Here is a 20,319-nt window from a genome sequence, read left to right as displayed (position 1 = left end):
TATTAATCATTGATGGAGATTTTTAAAAAGTAAATTAAAAAAAACTACTTTTACTTTTCTTTTGCTTTCTCTTCCCTAATTTCAATCATTCTTTTTCTTTCTCTTATTCTTTACTTTATTATTTAATTCACCCACAAGTTACAGGAAGGTGAGGGTAGATGGGTATGGCTTACAACCCCAGAAGGTAAGTCAGTGGCAGGCTGACAGACCAGAAAGACAGATCGACCCATTGTCAATATGTGATGAGGATGGGTTGGAGTCAAACTTTCACCTCTCACTGGGGAAGGTGCCCGTCCTCTGGAGCTGCCGGCTAAACAGGTTGGCCAGCAGTTATAACAATCCCAGCAGTGCCAAAGCTGGGAAATGATTGCTGCTGGAAATGTTACCAGGACCATGAGGGAGTCCCAATGGACCCTGGAGTGAGGTAATTCAGGGCTATTGGGCAGGGAATGTTTGCCCACTTGGGGATAATGAGGGGATTGCAGAGGTAAGTGTTGAAGTATAGGCAGGTAGGTTGAAAAGAGTAGGTGCTATCTTCTCAGGGGGTGCCCCTAGTGTGCAAAAAGACACCTCCAAATATTGGACCTAGCTTTCTTCCCAGCATTTTAATACCTTTACAAAAGACAGCTGCCCATTCTACCCAACTATCTTCTGGTATAGACAGGATAATGTTGAGCTTAAAAATGTGTTGCTGGAAAAGCGCAGCAGGTTAGGCAGCATCAAAGGAACAGGAGAATCAACGTTTTGGGCATAAGCCCTTCTTCAGGAAAAAGAACTTATGCCCGAGACGTCGATTCTCCTGTTCCTTTGATGCTGCCTGACCTGCTGCATTTTTCCAGTAACACATTTTTAAGTTCTAGTCTCCAGCATCTGCAGTTCTCACTTTCTCCCAGGATAATGTTGAGGTCAAAATTAGAGTGGTGCTCTAATTTTGGAGCAGGAAAATCGATGTTTCGGGCACAAGATTTTTATCAGGAATTTCCTGCTCCTCGGATACTGCCTAACCTGCTGTGCTTTTCCAGCACCACTCTAATCTTAATTCTAATTTACAGCATCTGCAGTACCAACTTTCGCCTCGGATAATATTGGGCTCAATGGTGCTTTGAACAAGCTCAATTGACACTCAGTTATTTTGTTATAAATGGTGGACAGACTATTGTTTCCTTCCCATCCTGTGTATTATGGGATTACGTGGAAAGGTAGTCCAGAAACACACCTGGTGGGAACATGTAATATCCAGCCCTAAAGTTACATTTTCTGCTGTCAGTTTCACAATCTTGTAATCTGATGGTTTAAGGAGATGCACTGTTGTTTCCTCTGTTCACTCAGTTCCCAGATGCCCTCATTGCAACGTCATCAGTGCACATTTTCAGCAACTTGCAATGCAAACATTTTTAAAAACCAAACATGAAGGGACAGATCAAATTGATAACAGCCAAACTCCCATAATCTGTATTATTATTCTGCTGAGAGACGATGGTCTAATGATGGTTCCTGCCTTGTAGATTTGAAGTTAGTCCCTTCTATATGGAGAGGGGCATTGGTCAGCAATCATTAGCATACTCAGAATTTTACTGGTGCCACGAACAGCAGGGGTCACTACTGGCAGTGTCCTGGAGGAGAGGTGGTTGTGGAACATTATCCGATCAACCAGGGAAGTGGGTCATTAAGTCTAGTCAGATAGGCCACAATGAAGATGACTATTTGGCAATAGCATGTAGCATTACAACTATGGGCATGAACTGCCAAGGGACCCCTCTAGGGGCCATTGAGCGTCCAAATAGGATGTCCCCACCCCCAGCACCAATCCCTTCAATGCTGAACTTGAAATCTTCGCATGTTATGAAAGAGCCACCCACTGCTGGCAAAATGGCAGCTGTAGTGAGAAAAGGCCATTCATAGGTTATTTTAGTGGCTCAGTTGACATTAAGGTAGGAGGGCTGTACTTCACCAGCAAAATACTCCACACATTCCATCTTTGACCATCCTATAGAGCTCCTACACCCACCTCCCAGACTGTATCCAGGGGGCTGGTAAAATTTTAGGTTGTGTCCAAAAATAAAAAGCTGAAATGTAGATTTGAGATAAAGTGTTATTTTACAGAAACAAGTCAATTACTTAATGCTGAAGCAACTCATTAAAGGTGAAGGTTAAATTCCAGGCTGTATAGAACAGGCCCTTTGTGTAGCTCTCTCCCTGGAGGCTGAATGACTAACAAAGCTTTACTACACAAGAATGGGGGTACTTGCGTAAAGTTTAAAATCTAATAACTCTTTGGTAATTTATGGAAAATTAAGTAGGTATTCATTACTGGAATTAAATATTAATGATGCTAACTAGTTAGTGTCCAAATTGATGAAGTGATTGTTAGTAATTCAATATCCATTATGTACGGTCTTCATTAGAGATCCATTGTGTGTGCAAATGTGATTAGCTGGAGATTGCAATAGATACTGTCAACTCAGTTTCCCAATGCCTGAGCCTGGGATAAAAACACTGACGTACTGGAGCAAGGCTGGATCTGGACAGGATCAAGAGGGAGAGAATGGCATACTTATCTCAAGCACCTCTGTGCTTCCTTCTCCACTGATTCCAACTTTCAAATGCTGCAGAGATATTACTATAAAAAAATACAACAACTACTGAACTTACTTTCCAAGGGTTTTTTTTTTAACCTCTATTATCCCTTTAATCACTTATCACTTGTAAATTCCTGTGTAGTTTTCTCTGAGGAGGGAAGCTCCTCTCCTTTAGTCACCACTTGATCCTAAGCCGGGGTCTGGAGTAGTTGGAAACTGGCCAATCTCCAGCTGGTCCAGTCTCCAAGACCACAGGAGTATGATGAGACTCATGTAAGTCATGGTTGCAACAATATTATTTGAAGAAGCAACTAAAGATGATTGGGTCCAGAACTTGAAGAATTCCTGTGGTGAGGTCCTGGGAGTGAGATGATTGGCTTCCAACATTTGTAACAATCTTCCTTTGTGCAGAACTGCAGATATTATGTCAAAGTTCAGAAGACAAGTGTGGACTTACAGCAAACTAGCTGAAAATACAAAGCTCAATGTGTTTTTGTACTTTCAACACCCACCTTTGCATTAGCGTAGCATAGTTATTTTTCTAATTCATTTGTGGGACATGAGCATCACTGGTTGGGCAACATTTATTGCTCATCCCTATTTAGCCTTCAGATAGTGGTGGTGAGCTGCCTTTTTGAACTGCAGCAGTCCATGTGCTGTAGGTAGACCCACAATACTATTAGGGAAGGAATTCCAGGATTTTGATCCACTGACTCTGAAGATACAGTGATATATTTCCAAGACGAAGATGGTGAGTGGCTTAGAGGGGAACTTGCATGTAGTGGTGTTCCCATGTATCTGCTGCTCTTGCCCTTCTAGATGGAAGTGGTCATGGGTTTGGAAGATGCTATCTGAGGATCTTTGGTGAATTTCTGTAGTGTATCTTGAAGACAGTACACACTGCTGTACCAGAGCATTGGGGGTGGAGAGATAGAATGTTTGTGGATATTATGTCAATCAAGCAGGCTGTTTTGTCCTAGATAGTATCAAGCTTTTAAAGTGTTGTTGTAGATGTTGGACAGGCTTTGGAGAGTCAGGCAGTGAGTTACTCACCACAGTATTCCTAGCTTCTGACCTGCTCTTGTAGCCATTCTAATTATATAGTGAGACCAGTTCACTTTCTCATCAATGGAAAGCCCCAAATGTTGATTGTGAGGCATTCAATGATGGTAACACCACTGACTGTCAAGTGGCAATGTTAGATTGTCACTTTACCGGAGATATTCATTGTCTAGCATGGTGTTACGCAAATGTTATCTGCGACTTTTCAGCCCAAGCCAAGGTATTGTTCAGGTCTTGTCGCATTTGAACATGGACCGCTTCAACTGGTCTGAATATTGTGCAATCATCACCAAAGATCCAACCTCTGACCTTATCAAGGTCATTAACGAAGCAACTGAAGATGAATGAGCAAACTGATACAAATCAAGATAAGTGACTGAGCAGCTATCACCTGCACTATCTGAGATGAAAACTGAGTCTCTTGTGGTAGGATGGAGTGCTGCATTTGGAAGTACAATAGCCTCATTGTTTCACTGCCATGTTTTTCCTCATTCACAATGACTTCATTAGTTGAATAATCTGAGCCAAACCAATGATGGCCCCCATTCCCAAAGCCATGTTCTATGGTGAACTTGCTGTCAGGACAAGACCAACAGGTCACATATATCTGCAATACACTGGTCTCTGCAAGCAGAACTTCAGGTTAACTGGAATAGATGCATGTGAAGTCTTTACTGTTGACCAGAGAGTTTGGAGGCAAGAAATTAGGAAAGGATTGGGAAATACAGAGGACAAAAGAAATAACTAGGTGGCAGAAAGGGAGCCCAGTGGAAGGGACAAAAAAAAGTTACTCAGACCAATGTTATTCATCTTGGCCAGTTGCAGAAAGGTTCTGCCAATCACAAATCAGCCTCTAATGGATGATGGTCAGTCCAGAAGAGGCATAGACTGCAGATGCAGTCCATCATTTTTCAGGATGGGTGCATAGCCACCTCATGTTGAACCCTAGATGCATAACGTTTTCCCCAGGAATTTCTGAGCTATCACCAACAATTTGCATTTATGTAATGTCATTAGGACATAGAGCCCAAGCTTCATCATTGCGGTGGGTTTTAAGGAGCAGATGGTGAAGATATAGGAGCAAAGGGGCCAGGTAAGATAAAGAGAAGTTAAAAAATAGACTCAAGATATGATTCTGCACAGGCCAGAGACAAGTTGATCCCTTTATATTACCACATGTGTAGCCATGCAAAAAAAAATAATTAAAGGAGCCATGGGCTTAAATAGGCTATGAAGTGCAGCTTCATAGTTCCTTGAAAGTGGAGCCACAGGTAGACAGGGCAGCGAAAAAGGCTTTTGGTGCACTTGCCTTTATTGGTTAGTGGAGAAAGTGAGGACTGCTGATGCTGGAGGTCAGAGCTTAAAAATATGTTGCTGGAAAAGTGCAGCAGGTCAGGCAGCATCCAAGGAGAAGGAGAATCGACGTTTCGGGCATAAGCCCTTCTTCACATTTTTAAGCTTTATTGGTTCATGCATTGGTTGGGAGGTCATGTTGCAGCTGTACAGGACATTGGTTAGGCTACTTTTGAAATAATGCATTCAATTCTGATCTCCCTGCAACAGGACAGATTTCTTAAACTTGAAAGGGTTCAGAAAAGATTCACAAGGATGTTGCCAGATTTGGGGGGGGTTTGAGCTAAAGGGAGAGTCTGAATAGGCTGAGGTTATTTTCCCTGCAGCATCAGAGGCTGAAGTATAAACTTATAGGGGTTTATAAAATCATGAGGGGCATGGGTAGGGTGAATAGTTAAGACTTTTTCCCAGTGTAGTAGAGTCAAAAGCTAGAGAACATAGGCTTAAGGTGAGAAGGGAAGATTTAAAGGGGACCTCAAGAGCAACTTTTTCACACAAAGAGTGGTGCATGTAGGGAATGAACTGCCAGAGGAAGTGATGCAGGCTGGTACAATTACAACATTTAAAAGGCATCTGAATAGGTACATGAATCGGAAGGGTTCAGAGGGATATGGGCCAAATGCTGGCAAATGGGACTATATTAATTTAGGATATCTGGTTGGCATGGTCAAGTTGGACTGAAGGGTCGGTTTTCATGCTTTACTCTATGACTCTATGACTATGACTCTAAATCACCGACACACGCTACAAAATATTTAGATTGGACATTTGGTGTGTGTCTGAGTGACAGCCAACATGCGCAAATGATGAATAGAGATAAACTGAGGTTACGTAGGCAAGACAAAGACTAATAAATAAGCTCAGTAAGGCCCTGCCTGTCCAGCAGCCAATTTGTTTGTATTTAAATGGGTTCTGAGTTAAATTCTTGTCTTATGGCAAGATCTTTGTAAATCCATTTAAAATAAGCTTCAATATTTGTACTCTAGTAACACTTTTGCTTTGTTTTGAGGTACACATTGGGTGAAAGAGTAAAATAACATGTTTATAGGGTTCTGAGGAGGCCTCGCAATCAAAATATTGCCAGAAACTGATCAAGTCTACTGAATAGTTTCAGTTTCTTTTACATTTCAGGTTTTGCAGCATTTTTCTTTTCTCTCATTTTATTTAGTTGCACTTTAGTTTATATCAGTGGCAGTACTAATACTTCAGAATGTACAACTAATAGAGGTGATTGCATATCAGACATGAACAGAGACATTCTGGTGTTCACCAAAGTTTAATTAAGTGCCCTTAACACAAATGTTGTGACATCTCCTGATGTTCATTGTCTAATTCTGCTCAGAATATCTAGCAAGAGCAATGTGTGTACAGCGGTGCCAGCACTGTGAACTGTATCAAACAGAATCTGGTCAGAGTTGGATCCCGCAGATCAATTTGTAATTGAGATCATGAGAATGAAAAGGGAGGGAGAGGTCTCATCACTTTCAGATTTGGAAGAGTGATTAGTCTATCAAAACAAGAGAGCATGTCAACAAGATTAATGAGATTGTGTCCGGTGACATCTGCTGTTCTTAGTTAGACACATAGCACAGATATTCCAGCTTGCTGGAATTGGGATACAACATGCAAATTCTAATCTGTATGCAGATTGGAGTGAGCGGGGGTTAAATAGTGTGATACATCATGAGGCTTAACATAGGAATCTAAGCTCATAGGGAGCATCACAAACACATTCAGGAGTCTGTGTTTAAAAACAAGAGAGTACTGAACTGAAATCCTTCCAATTCATGACTTCCAGACTTAAGGAAGACAGTGGAGCACATGTGATGAGTTCATGGGCTGCAACCTGGAAGCTACATAGGAGCACAAAGTAAACTACAAAGCAAAAGCACAATTAGATACATAGATTGATGGGGTGGTAATAGGTGTTGCTGGCTACCATTTTGTTTAAGGGTTTAGTTGATCAAGTCCTAAGAGTTTGAATAAGCTCATGTTGCTGCACAGTGCTTCAGAGAACTTAATGGGGCCGCACAGTGGCTAAGTAGTCAGCACTGCTGTCTCACAGCACCAGAAACCCAGGTTTAATTCCAACCTGGGGTGGAATTTGTATGTTCGCCCCATGTCTGTGTTGGTTTCCTCCAGGCACTCTGGCTTCCTCCCACAGTCCTTAGATGTGCAGGTTAGATGAATTGGCCATTCTAAATTGTCCAGAGTGCTCAAGAATGTGCAGACGAGGTGGTTAGCCATGGTAAATGTGGGCTTATGGGATAGGGTAGGATAGTCTTTGGAGGGTCAGTGCAGACTCGATGGGCCAAAATGGCCTCTTTCATACTGTAGGGATTTTATTCTATGATTAATCTAATAAAAATACATTTCTACTGTATCTTTCACAATTTCAGGACATCAGAAAGTACTTTAATGTCAAGCAAGGAATACTTTGAAATGCTGTGGGGTAACACTAAAGCCAATTTTCACATCAACCTATCAAAAACAGCAGTAAGATAAATAACTAAATCATGTGGGGTAGCTTTAATGTTGTTTGGAGGTTGAGTGCTGGTCAAGCCTGTAGCACTAAGCATTTTTAAAAATTATCTGAGAGAGCAAACATTAACTTAATTTAATGTCTCATCTTAAAGGACCGTCACCTCTGACAGTGCAACATTCCCTTGATGAAATGTCGGCCCAGACTTTGAGTCAGATCATTGAAGTTGGACATGAACATACACTGTTATGATTTTGAAATAACGGTGCTACTAACTGAACCAGGAATAGCACCATAGCTCTCTGAGACTTAAACAGGGAATAAGGAGAGATCATATAAAAATAAATAGATTCTGCCAGACCTGCTGAGTCTCTCCAGCAATGTCTGTTTTTGTTTGTAATAGAATAAATGGAGCTGTGCTACACATCCACCCTGACCCAAATGAATGGTGGAACAGGGTCAGGGAGCTGAATGGTCTACTCCCGTTCCTAAATAAATTCAATGTTAACAATGCACATTTCCATGGCTGAATGTCAATGGACTGTAGGTGATTGACTAGTTGTGACCTCATAATATGATATAGTAACAGGTAACTGATCCAATCATCATTGATCTTAGCTACAGGAGTATCTGTTTGCTGTGGCTGTACATGAGCATTTTTCACAGTACAATACATGCCCATTCTTTAATGGCACAGAACCACCTCTTTTGAATGACTTCTTATTGGCATTTGGATGGACTTGCCACATTCAATAACTGAAAGGATTCAGTGACTTGGAACGAAGGTCCCACAAGTAATAGCTGGAACTGGCCATCCTTGTAACAAGGGTACATCTTGGCTTCCATCAGGAATCAGCAGCTTGTCCATGAGGATGTCCAAAGAAAATTACACAACTACTTTATCCATTGCGGCAGTTCTGTTCAAACTACACTCTTTTCAGAAGTGGAGAGGTAACCCAGCAGGGAATTAGTCACAGTCCATGAAGGATCACAAAGAAACTACCTGATTTTTATTTCCAGTTTTACATCTTGGAACAAGGTGTGATTCTACCTTATTGATTCTTTAGAGTAGGGTTTCCAGGGCAGTGATCACCCACTGCTTAATCACTGTGTGAGCTTTAACAGGGCAATGCCCTTAGATCATTCAGTTCTATAAAACATCACAGGCAAAGACACTCCTCTCTCTCCCCTGATCTCTATGCTTGCACATTTTCAACAAGATGTCGCTGGATCACAGGAATCCTGGCTAATTTTCTCCTCTTTAACCCAGGCTAATTGCATCTCCTGCTTGCTACTGCCCTCCCAGCTGAGATCAGCTAAGTTACCTGTATTGGGGTTCTTGCTGCTCTGTACAATATAGCTGATGGCTAAGTCCACAAGCTGAGAACAGCTTAGCAGACCTGAAGAGTTTCTCCTTATCTTAAAATTGTGTACTGGTCTCCACCTCTGTACAATACTCAAGAACAAAACGAAAACTGCAGAGTCCTGCTCAGGGTTAGCTCACTTAGTCACGGAAGATGCCTTGCAGCCCAAAATGATGCAAAGCTGATTTCACGAATGGGAGGCCAGTAAGGATGACTCGCATCTGAAAAGGTGCATATGTTGCCTTATACTTCGTAGTCAGATGCATGGTCCTGTCTGAGAATATGCACATAGCTTGTTTGCAGTATGATTAATTGGATCAGAATTCCAGTCCAGTTCAAAATTATTCCATTACCGTCACTTAATATTATGCAGGACATCTGCCAATGAGTATTTTGTCATTAATGAAGCTCATCCCTTAAGTAAGTCCAGCTGTTCGTGATGCCTTTTGCTTAGTTAACGTTTAATCCTCTCCCAGCACTTTGTCTGGAGAGAGAACCATGGCTCTATTTGAATGTTTTGGTCCTTTTTTAATGCTATTAGTTACATGAAAACATGGATTTAACGGGTGTTATTTTTGACTTTGTGCAACTGTGTATAATAAGCGATAGTGAACCAGCTGCCCTTGTTTCATGTCTCCACATTTCAATTTCTATGGGCTTCAAGACAGAGAGATATAAAGTTGGCCACTGATTCATATCATCTACCTTACAATATCACACAGTTAAAATAACCTCCAACCAGTTCAGTGTCTTTTGACAAATCTTTTACAGCTGAAACTTCCATTATTTTCAAATATCCCATTGACTGATACATAGTTACTATCATTTTACTGCCTTCAGCTTTCATTTCTCCCTACTTCCTCACCTGCCATGCTCACACCTCCTTGTTTACAGTTCCACAGGCAGCAGGAGCCTACTAATGCCTCACTACCTGTGAGGCTGAACATTTGACCAGGTGTAGCATCACGGATAAGTTCAGCCCTGTCTACATGTAGCCATTGATTTCCATTAAAAAGTTGGACCCCCTTTCTTTAATAGCGCTGATTCTTTTGAGTGTTGGACTGTATGTGTATAGAATGAGCCTCCAGAGGAGGTGGTAGAGACTAGTACAGTTGCAACATTTAAAAGGCATCTGGATGGGTAAATGAATAGGAAGGCTTTGGAGGGATACGGGCCAGGTACTGGCAGGTGGGACTAGATTGGGTTGGGATATCTGGTCAGCATGGACGAATTGGACCGAAAGGTCTGTTTCCATGGTATTCATCCCTATGACTCTTTTGCACAGATTGGCCTGGGTTTTACTCAGAGATAAACATTGACGTGATACATTTGTAAATATTCTATCTGCCTGTTTAGATGGGACCGAAGAAAGGAAGATTCTAGTAGGAAGCAGTGTAACATAACCTTAGACCTAAGCCATTGATGCATGATAGCAAAAAGCATGTTTTCACAACAATGGAACCATGGAAAGCTGAACTGTCTTCCCTACTCACTCAAACAAATTTCCATTTGGGCCAGGAGATTCATTCAAAACCGTGATCAATAGATTTTTGTTGTGCACATCCATAAAAACACACTTGAAGTAACAGTGTGTACTATCTCAAAGATACATCACAGAAATCCACAAAGGTCACTGAGACAGCACCTTCCAAATCCAAAACCACTATCATCTAGAGAAATAAGTGTAGATAGTACATGGGAACACTATACCTTCATATTCTCCTCTAAGCTGCATTCTATCTTGACTTGGAAATAAATCACTGTTCCTTCACTGTCACTGGGTCAAATACCTGGAATTCCCTCCCAAAAGGCATTGTGGGTCAACCCACAGCACATGGACTGCAGCAGTTCAAAAGGCAGCTCACCACTACCTTCTCAAAGGCAGCCCAGGACGGTTTATAAATGTTCATCTAACCAGTGACACCACTTTTCATGAGTGAATGAAAGAAAATGAAGAGAAGTTAATGGATTTAAGATACTTATTAACCACAATCTAATTTAGGAGTGGAACATGTTCTGAGGAGCTAAAGGCCACCTCCTATTTCTACTTTCCTACAAGATCCTGTGTTACTATTGGAAGAAAGATAAAAATGTTTCCATGATGTGATCAATGTTTATTCCTCAAGCAACTGTACAAAAATAAAAAGTGGAATCACTGGTCATTTATGTAGTTGTTGTTCATGGAGTCTTGCGGTGCTCCATTTGACTGTGGCAGCTACCTACAAAACAAGAGCAAATGTTCGCAATGCTGGGGAAGTCCAGAACTAGGCGTCCCAACATAAGAATACGGGTAAACCATTCAGGACTAGATGAGGAAGAATTTCTTCACTCAGAGAGTTGTTAACCTGTGGAATTCTTGCCACAGGAAGCTGTTGGGGCCAGTTCATTAGATGTGTTCAAGAGGTTGTGGCCCTTGAGGCAAAATAGATCAAGGGATATGGAGAGAAAGTGGGAGTGGGATACTGAGATTGCATGGTCAGCCATGTACATATTGAATGGTGGTGCAGGCTTGAAGGCCCAAATGGCCTATTCCTGCATCTATTTTCTATGTTTTCATGTTTCTGGAGCGTCTGCACTTCAGATATGTTTTGCTTGCTGTGAAATGCAGATAACCTGAGGATGTGACAGGTTCTATACAGTTCAAGTATTGATTGCATGTAACACCACTTTATATAGTTGCTGATTTAAGTAATGAAAGCTAATTTCCTGATTCCCAATGATCATTTTTCAACCTCAGAGCACAGTGGTTGTTACTGCATGAATTCAGTCTAATAAGTACAGCAGTGATACAGAAGACACTACAATATGAATGGTCTCTGTTCATCTGTTTGTTCAATCAATCAATACAATAGCCCCTCAGTGGACAGTTTATATACAAAGAACACAAGCATCAGAAGAATTTGCACAAAGCTATGAACAGAATTATTTATCAATTCCATGCTGCAGAAAATCCAAGTGAACTTCAAAGAATTTCTCACAACAGCTAGCGGCAGGATGCTCAGGGCTTTCCAGTAAATACTGAGGATTAGTAACAGTATTTTGCAGTCTTTCTGGAAACCTAAACCAAGGAACCCATATTAATTTATTGCATGCTGTTACATTATTGAAGGTGCCAAACCGACACTGAGTAAATCTAGTTGAAACTATTAAGATTGTACAATCTGCTCACTGGTTTCTATTGGAGGTGTTCATTAAACTGATGCTGAATTACACAGCAAAGAACAGGGAGGACCATTACTCATCATTGGCATTGCAACAAAATGTTAAATGCCTTCTCTCTTATTTTTAAGGTTCAGGATACCATTAAAAGAACACCATTAAATGAAGAAAAAATACCATTTAAAGAAGGAAAAGCAAGGGTATTCTCTTCGTGTCCTGCCCATCATTCATCCCTCAAACCTAGCACCACATAAAATTATTGATGGATGGTAGTTAATCTCATTGTTGGCACACAATGTCTGCCACATTTACCTGCCTATCTACACAGTGGAGTGATTATTTGATAAAAAGAGTTAAGGTAATAGCCCACAGTAAAGTAAAGGTCCATAGTCTATGAAAACTACTTTCCCTGGTGTTGCTTGCCACTGATCCCTATTGTGTTCATAACAGATCCAACAGGGTGGGCATCATACGTTGGCAATCGTAATCAGAATTCACAAACAATGGTTAACTGATTAGTTCCACATCTAAGTGATGTCCAGAGAACAATTGGAAATATAATCTGCTAAGCCATCTGCAATGTCTCTAAATGCTTCCAGTGTTAATACTTGTGAAGCTACACTAAATGGAAGTGTAGTTTAAGTGATTGGGCATTTTTTATGTGGTTCATGACCTAAAATGTTTTTGATTGAGGACAATCTGCAAGCTAAGATGGAGCTCATTTATCTGCCAGTCCCATGCAAATACATGGTAGCTTGATTCATACGAACGTTTTACTTTAGTGGAAGTCTTAATGGAGATTTAATCAAGCAGAGTCAGCATAACTTCATAAAAAACAAATCATTTCTGACAAATATGATTAGATTACCTACAGTGTGGAAACAGGCCCTTCGGCCCAACCAGTCCACACCAACCCTCTGAAGAGTAACCCACCTAGACCCATTTCACTATGGGCAAATTACCATGGCCAATTCACCTAATCTGCACATTTTTGGACTATGGGAGGAAACCCATGCAGACACGGGGCAAATGTGCAAACTCCACACAGTCAATCGCCCGAGGCTGGAATTGAACCTGGGACCCTGATGCTGTGAGGCAGCAGTGCTGACCACTGAGCCACTGTGCCACCCTTAGAATATATTAGAATTCTTTTAGGAAGTAACGTGCAGCATAGTTAAAGGGGAACCAGTAGATGTCATGTATTTGGATTTCCAAAAAGCATTTGGTAAGATATCACACACGGCTACTTCATAAGAGCCCATGGTGCTGGGGTAGTATATTAGCATGGACAAAAGATTGGCTAACTAATGGCTAATTAACAGAAAGTTGGAATAATGGAGGCAACCTATAACTAGTGGAATGCCACAGTGAATTAGTGTTAGAACCATAATTATTTATAATACACATAAATGACTTAATTACAGAAGTGAATGTACTATCACCAGATGACACAGAAGTGGGAAAGAAAGTAGTGAGAATGACATGCAGAGAGTCTATAGAGAGATGCAGACAGATTCAGTAGTGGGCAAAAAACTTGGCAGATCAAATTTCACTTGGGAAGATATGAGGTTGTGCACTTTACCAGAAAGAATAGAAGTGCTAAATATTATTGAAATTGGGAAAGACTGTGGAAAGCTGCAGGACAGAGGGATTTGTGTGTATTGTGTATGAATCACAAAAAAGCTAGTATTCCGGTTCATTGTTCAACGGGGAGGCAATTCAATTATTAGCCGTTACTTCAAAGGGAATTGAATATAAAAAGATCGAAATCTTGTTGAAAGAAAGCACTAATCAGAATACATTTGGAACACTATGAACTGTTTTGGCTCCCTTTTCTAAGGAAATACTTACTGGCATTGGAGGCAGTCCAGAGAAGGTTCACTTGGCTGATTCTAGATAAGAAGGCAGAGGCTGCTTCGGTGCTTCCAGGAGTTGTGAATGATGTTGAACTCTATGTTCAGCCATCAGTGAACATTCCTACTTCTGACTTTATGATAAAGAGTAACTCATTGAGAAGTTGAGTAGGTTGGGCTTGTATTCAATGGGGTTTAGAAGAATGAAAGAAGACCTTATTGAAACACAAGGTTCTTTCCCTTTGTAGAAAAGTCTAGGACCAGAGAGCATAATCTCACACATTAACAATGGAAGTGAGGAAGATTTCTTTCTCTCAGCCAAGACACTTATTTGATTAACTGTTTCCATGGACTTTATTTATTGCTCAACCATGAGCATGCTTGAAGGTGGAGGGGTTCATGAAATCTAATATTTAGACTGTCTTACTGGAGATAGTCATTTCCTGGTCCTTGTGTGGAACAAATGTTACTTGTTAATTATCAGAACAAGTCTGAGTATTGTTCTAGTCATCCTCCATACAGGCAGAGGCTGCTTCGGTGCTTCCAGGAGTTGTGAATGATGTTGAACTCTATGTTCAGCCATCAGTGAACATTCCTACTTCTGACTTTATGATAAAGAGTAACTCATTGATAAAGGAGCTGAATATGTTTGGACTAGGACACTTCCCTGAAGAACTCCTGAAGCAATGTTTTGGGGCTGAGTTGATTGGCCTCCAATATCCACACCATCTTTCTTTGCAATAGGCAAGACTCTATAACTCATGGAAAGCTTTCCCCTGATGCCCAATTATTTCAATTTTGCGAGGATCCTTGAGACCACACTTGATCAAATTAAGCCTTGACGTAAAGGGAAGTCAAATGCACCTGATCTGAAATTTAACTCTTTGGATTAAGGCTGTAATGAAGTCAGGAGCTGAGTGGACCTGGTGGAACTGAAACTCAGCAACAGCTTCTATCAATTTGCTGATGGTTGAGAGCAGCCTGATGGTGATACAATTAAATTGATAAACCTAGGCAGTTTTCCCCACTGCTATGTTGATGCTCATGTTTGTAGCTGTACTGGAGCAAAGCAGCTTGGGATGTAGCTAGTAATGGAGTGTAGGTCTTCAGGATTCCAGCTGGGTTGCTCACAGGGAAAATGTTTGCAGTATCCAGAGCCTTCACCTATTTCTTCATATCACGAGGAGTGAATTGAATTGGCTGAAGAATGATATCTGCCACCTTGGAAGGAGGTCAAGATGGATCATTCACTGGGCATTTCCAGCTGAACATTATTGTAAATGCTTCAGCCTTACCTTTCCACTGATGTGCTATGTTCTGCTATAATTGAGAATGAGGATTTTTGTGGGACCTCCTCCTTTGGTTAGTTGTTTAACTGTCTACCATCATTCACAATGAGGTACAGCAGGACTAAAGAGCTTTGTTCTGATCCATTGGTTGTTGGATCATTTAGCTATCTTTTGTATGCTCCTTCTGCTGTTTAGTATGCATGTTAGGCTGTGTTGTAGCTTCATGAGGTTTAGCACCTCATTTTTAGGCTTGCTGGGGCTGCTTCTGGGCAAAAGTGGGGACTGCAGATGCTGGAGATCAGAGTCTAGATTAGAGTGGTGCTGGAAAAGCACAGCAGGTCAGGCAGTATCGACATTTCGGGCAAAAGCCCTTCATTAGGAGTGAGGCAAGAGCCTCTGGGGCTCAACCCCATTGCCCCGTGACTGAACATTTCAATTCCTCCTCCAACTCTGGCGAGGACATGCAAATCCTAGGCCTCCTCCCCCACACTCCCTCACCACCCGGCGCCTGGAGGAAGAACGCTTCATCTTCCACCTCAGAACACTTCAACCCCAGGACATCAATGTGGACTTCACCAGTTTTCTCATTTCCCCTCCCCCCACCTTACCCCAATTCCAAACTGCCAGCCCAGCACCATCGTCATGACCTGTCCTACCTGCCAATCTTCCTTCCCACCTATCTGCTCCACCCTCCTCTCTGCCATATCACCTTCATCCCCACTTCCAACCACCTATGGTACTCTCAGCTACCTTCTCCCCAGCCCTACCCCCCACCAATTTATCTCTCCACCCCAGAGGCTCCCACCTCATTCCTGATGAAGGGCTTTTGCCCGAAATGTCGATTTTACTGCTCCTCGGATGGTGCCTGACCTGCTGTGCTTTTCCAGCACCACTCTAATCTGGGGCTGCTTCTGGCATGTCCTCCTACATTACCTCATTACTGAAAAAATTTGGATGTGCCAAATTATCTCCTTGATTTGAGTAGACAATGAAATATACGTGTTGACACAGCCTGGCTTTGTATTAAAACCAACAGTCAAATTTGTATCAAGTTGAACAAGTAAATGAACAGTACTGTCATTGCATACTTTAGTCATTCTCAGTATGTCCAAACAACAAAGATTTTTCTTCTACATCATTGGCAAGGTAAAATTTACCCTGGAAATGTAATGACTGTTTTCTATGTGTCCATACATTAGCAAGAATCAGCAGATTCAAATTGCATTGCTAGGGCACATTCAGTGACAACAGAGTTGAATGCAGAAAGTCAAAAATAATTCTATAACCTGGGTTTGCTGCCAGTCAGACAATCTATGAAAATTCCTCCAATCAACTGGTTCAAGTTTCCAATACAGTTACAATCAAATCTATTTGCTTTAAATGAAACGGTATTCTCATCCCTATTTTTAAATCTCTCCTGGCTTCATCTCTCACCTCTCTTTAATGTTCTCCAGTTGCACAACAACTTGAGCTATCTGTGCCTTTTTCATTCTATCCTTCTGACCATCCCTGAATTTAATCATTCAAACATTGGCAGCTCAGGTCTGCCCTCCTTTTGCCTCTTTCTCTCTCCATCTCTTTCTTTTGTCTTTTAAGGAATTCTGTGGAGGCTGAGGGGTGACCTTATAGAGGTTTACAAAATTGAGGGACATGGATAGGGTAAATAGGCAAAGTCTTTTCCCTGGGATGGGGGAGCCCAGAACTAGAGGGCATAGGTTTAGGGTGAGAGGGGAAAGAAATAAAAGAGACCTAAGGGGCAACTTTTTCACGCAGAGGGTGGTACGTGTATGGAATGAGCTGCCAGAGGAAGTGGTGGAGGCTGGTACAATTGCAACATTTAAGAGGCATTTGGATGGGTATATGAATAGGAAGGGTTTGGAGGGATATGGGCCGGGTGCTGGCCTGGGACTAGATTGGGTTGGGATATCCGGTCAGCATGGACGGGTTGGACCGAAGGGTTTGTTTCCATGCTGTACATCTCTATGACAATGACTTTCATCAAAGTTTTAGTCATCTGCATTAATATCTCATGATGTAGCTTGATTTTGAGTTTTATAACATTCCTGAGGTAAGCCTTTTGGCATTTTATTATATTAAAGATGCTCTTTAAATGCATGTTCTTGTTATAAACATATCTAAAGACATCAATCCCAAGTTATGTTTGAACTTAATGAAATGACTTGATCCCTTGATAAGTTCCATTCATTTAAATGACCTGTAAGACAGGATCCCATGCATTAAAAGAGTGGCAGAAAACATAGTCATGTCAACTCACTATACTCTGTGAACTGCTGCTCATGATGAAGGTTGATGTCGGAAATTCCAGGGCCTACCTTGGTCTAGTAAAGTCACAGATAGCCACTTCCTGGTTTAACTAAGAGTCTCATGTCATTAACAAGGCAGAGTTTAGTGCATGTTAGCAACTATTTGTAGGTTACATTTATCTGACAGACATTGTTACATAGACCTTGAGGGGAACACGATGTTCTGAGATCTCAAGTTGTTCTGTCCACAAGTCCATACGACATTACCATTGTGGTCAGTTCTTGTGATCCTCCTTCATATTAACCCTTTCAGACCCATATGCTACATCAACCCAGGCAACTCAGGGCTTTGGTCAATGTATGTCGCACAGACTGTGTGAGCTGTATTTTTTCTATAGTCTTACAAACAGCTAACAGTAAACAATTTTAGGTGCAGCCTAGATCATTACTGTTTCTGAGATTTCTGCTTGTCTCCCACCAGAATTATGGATGAGGGTAATGCTTGCAGAGTTTCAGGACCAGTAATAAGAAATAATACAATAAAATAATCATCATGTATTCAATGCTTCTCTTTTGTCTTAAAGGTTGCCAAACTTCTCTGCCCTCTAACTTCCTCTCTGGTCTCGGGCTGAAGAAAGATCCTGTGACATACAATTTGTCAATTTCCAAAGTGACTTCTCTCTTGTAAGTTAAATGCTGCCTTCTCCTGTTGGCACAGGAAAGAAATTCAGATTTTGGACTTTCCAAAAGAGGCATGCCTACACTGTTCCTTTTTTTATACATTTCTATAGCCACCACTGAGAAAATACATTTCTGTGTTCTTCAGTCATTAGATTAGATCTTAAGAGGTCTTCTCCCCTCAAGTCAGAGTGGGACTTCATTTGAGCTGAAACAAAGATTTTAAACATACTGAGTTTAACATTAATCAGGGACAGATGGGATCTCCAGGATGAGTTTCCCATCAGTTAATTGGACTGGAAAAGATTTGTTTAAGATCTTTCTCTAATTGGCTTGAGTATGTATCCGGATTTGGTTCCCCACTGTATGTGGTGGAGAGGATATATTGTGATATATTCTGCACTAGTCTGGAAGCCTTCCCTATCAATGTTATTTTGTATGTTTGTATTTTTGGTACAATTCTAATGTAAACACACAATAAACTCAAATCCTTCCACATTCATTTAATACCTGTGATAGAGATTGCCATTTATTTTGCAAAGTTATCAAAGCATAAACCCAAGAAAATGATGAAAATCCTGGAATACCACTTAACAAAGATAGGATTGAAACTTGTTTAAGCATTAGGCCTGGTCAAACGCCTACACATGAAGCTGCTTTACCATTGATTGTTATAATATTGAATTAGCGTTACTGAGGCATTCTCATTGCTTTTTGAATATTTGGAATGACCTACAATTAAGCAGGAAGACTGTTAGCTCTGTACAAAAAGTACACTTTGTTTTCTCACTGTGCTCTAGCATAAGAGAGGTCTGCATAAGTAAAGCCTTATAGATGTACCCTCCATAAGAAATGAAAGGCTTTATTTAAGCAAAGCTCAAAGCATTCCTGTGGAATTTAAATTAGATCATTCTGTTCACAGAACTCTTACTGAGTTGATTCTTTTTTTAAAAATGCAGATATACATTCAGCATAAAGATGAAAAGAGAGGAAGTCATTTTACTTTACACACCAGGCTGAATCAGGGCCGATCATGAGACAACACAGGGCTCAATATTGGTACAATGAAAGTTTAATTACTTACAGCCTGAAGGGTAACTATACAAAATGATATGCAGCTCCAGTGTGCAGAAGGCCAGATGTCATTAACAATTCCTCATATCACACGGATGAAAAAGAGAGCAATCAGATAACTAATTGTACAATTCTAATTACAAGGATTACCATGATCATGGCATTACAAATTGAGAGTGCTGCAGGCGAACGAATAGATTAGCAATGATGTGGAGTGAGACAGGGTTCCAAGTGTAGCTGGCTATATTGATGTCACTTCTGTGTAATACTAAAGGAGGAGGTAAGGGCCCAAGGATGCTTTTTTTTCTTGTGTGCAAATGAATACTGATTAGAAAAAATGATTTGGAATCAGTCATGGCACAGTTAAAATAGGAGTTCTGCTTTATTCCATATCAATAGTGATTTCACAAATAACTTCCGAGATTTTGTTTTGCAAAAGCAAGTCTCTTTTTGACATACTTTTATTTTAACTATTTTCACTTTGCTCAATCCTGTTATCATGCTTAAGAAGGGGTTAATTTAATTAAGAGATATTTCTGGAAACATTGCTTCACTTTTTTTTCCAAATTACTATTTTGTTGTGAAATTAATTTTTTTTAATTAATCTGCTGATATTGAGAAATGAAAGACTATCCATTTTGTGTGAATTATATACTCTTTGACTAGCTATAGCTCAGACTTAAGTGCCTTGCATCATACCACTGCCAGAGTCCACGCTTAACCTCCGACAGCCACCCCTTCCTAAATCATTATGTTCAACCATTATCAGAACACTGGTTTTTCTGTTCCCAATTGACTCTAATTTCATAGATTCTAGTGGTATGTGTTTTTAAAACTAAGCTTTCAAATGCATCATGCCATTAACTGGAGGTTAATATAGTGACATTGACATAACACACTGAGACATCACACTCTGTTAAACTGTCATGTGAAAGTAGTGAGTAAAATGTCATGGAGCAGCAGGGGATGATGTGAGTATTGTCACACTGACTGTGCTCCACCATGAGTTGATCTTCAATGCCAGGAGATTTTTCCATTCAAAACTGAAAAATAGTACCCCTCTCCTTCTCTTTTGTGATCAAGCCCCTAATTGTACATCTCATATATCAATCCTAACTTTTGCGTGACACTGACATATTTTTTAAGAGTGCCAATTTCACAT

General features: G+C 40.8%; 1 long non-coding RNA gene across 1 annotated transcript in view; it reads right to left on the bottom strand.

Moving 5' to 3' along the window:
• The window catches only part of LOC122540721, an 82,312-nt gene extending 62,988 nt beyond the window's left edge, over positions 1 to 19,324 (bottom strand). The window contains exon 1 of the long non-coding RNA XR_006309391.1: positions 19,168 to 19,324. This is a non-coding gene — a long non-coding RNA (uncharacterized LOC122540721). The remainder of the gene's footprint in view (positions 1 to 19,167) is intronic.
• Positions 19,325 to 20,319: the final 995 nt, after the last annotated feature.

Source organism: Chiloscyllium plagiosum, chromosome 35 (genome assembly GCF_004010195.1).
Source record: "Chiloscyllium plagiosum isolate BGI_BamShark_2017 chromosome 35, ASM401019v2, whole genome shotgun sequence".
NCBI classification, from domain to species: Eukaryota; Metazoa; Chordata; class Chondrichthyes; order Orectolobiformes; family Hemiscylliidae; genus Chiloscyllium; species Chiloscyllium plagiosum.
Note: the sequence above shows the minus strand (reverse complement) of the source record. Positions and strands in the feature narration are given on the sequence as shown.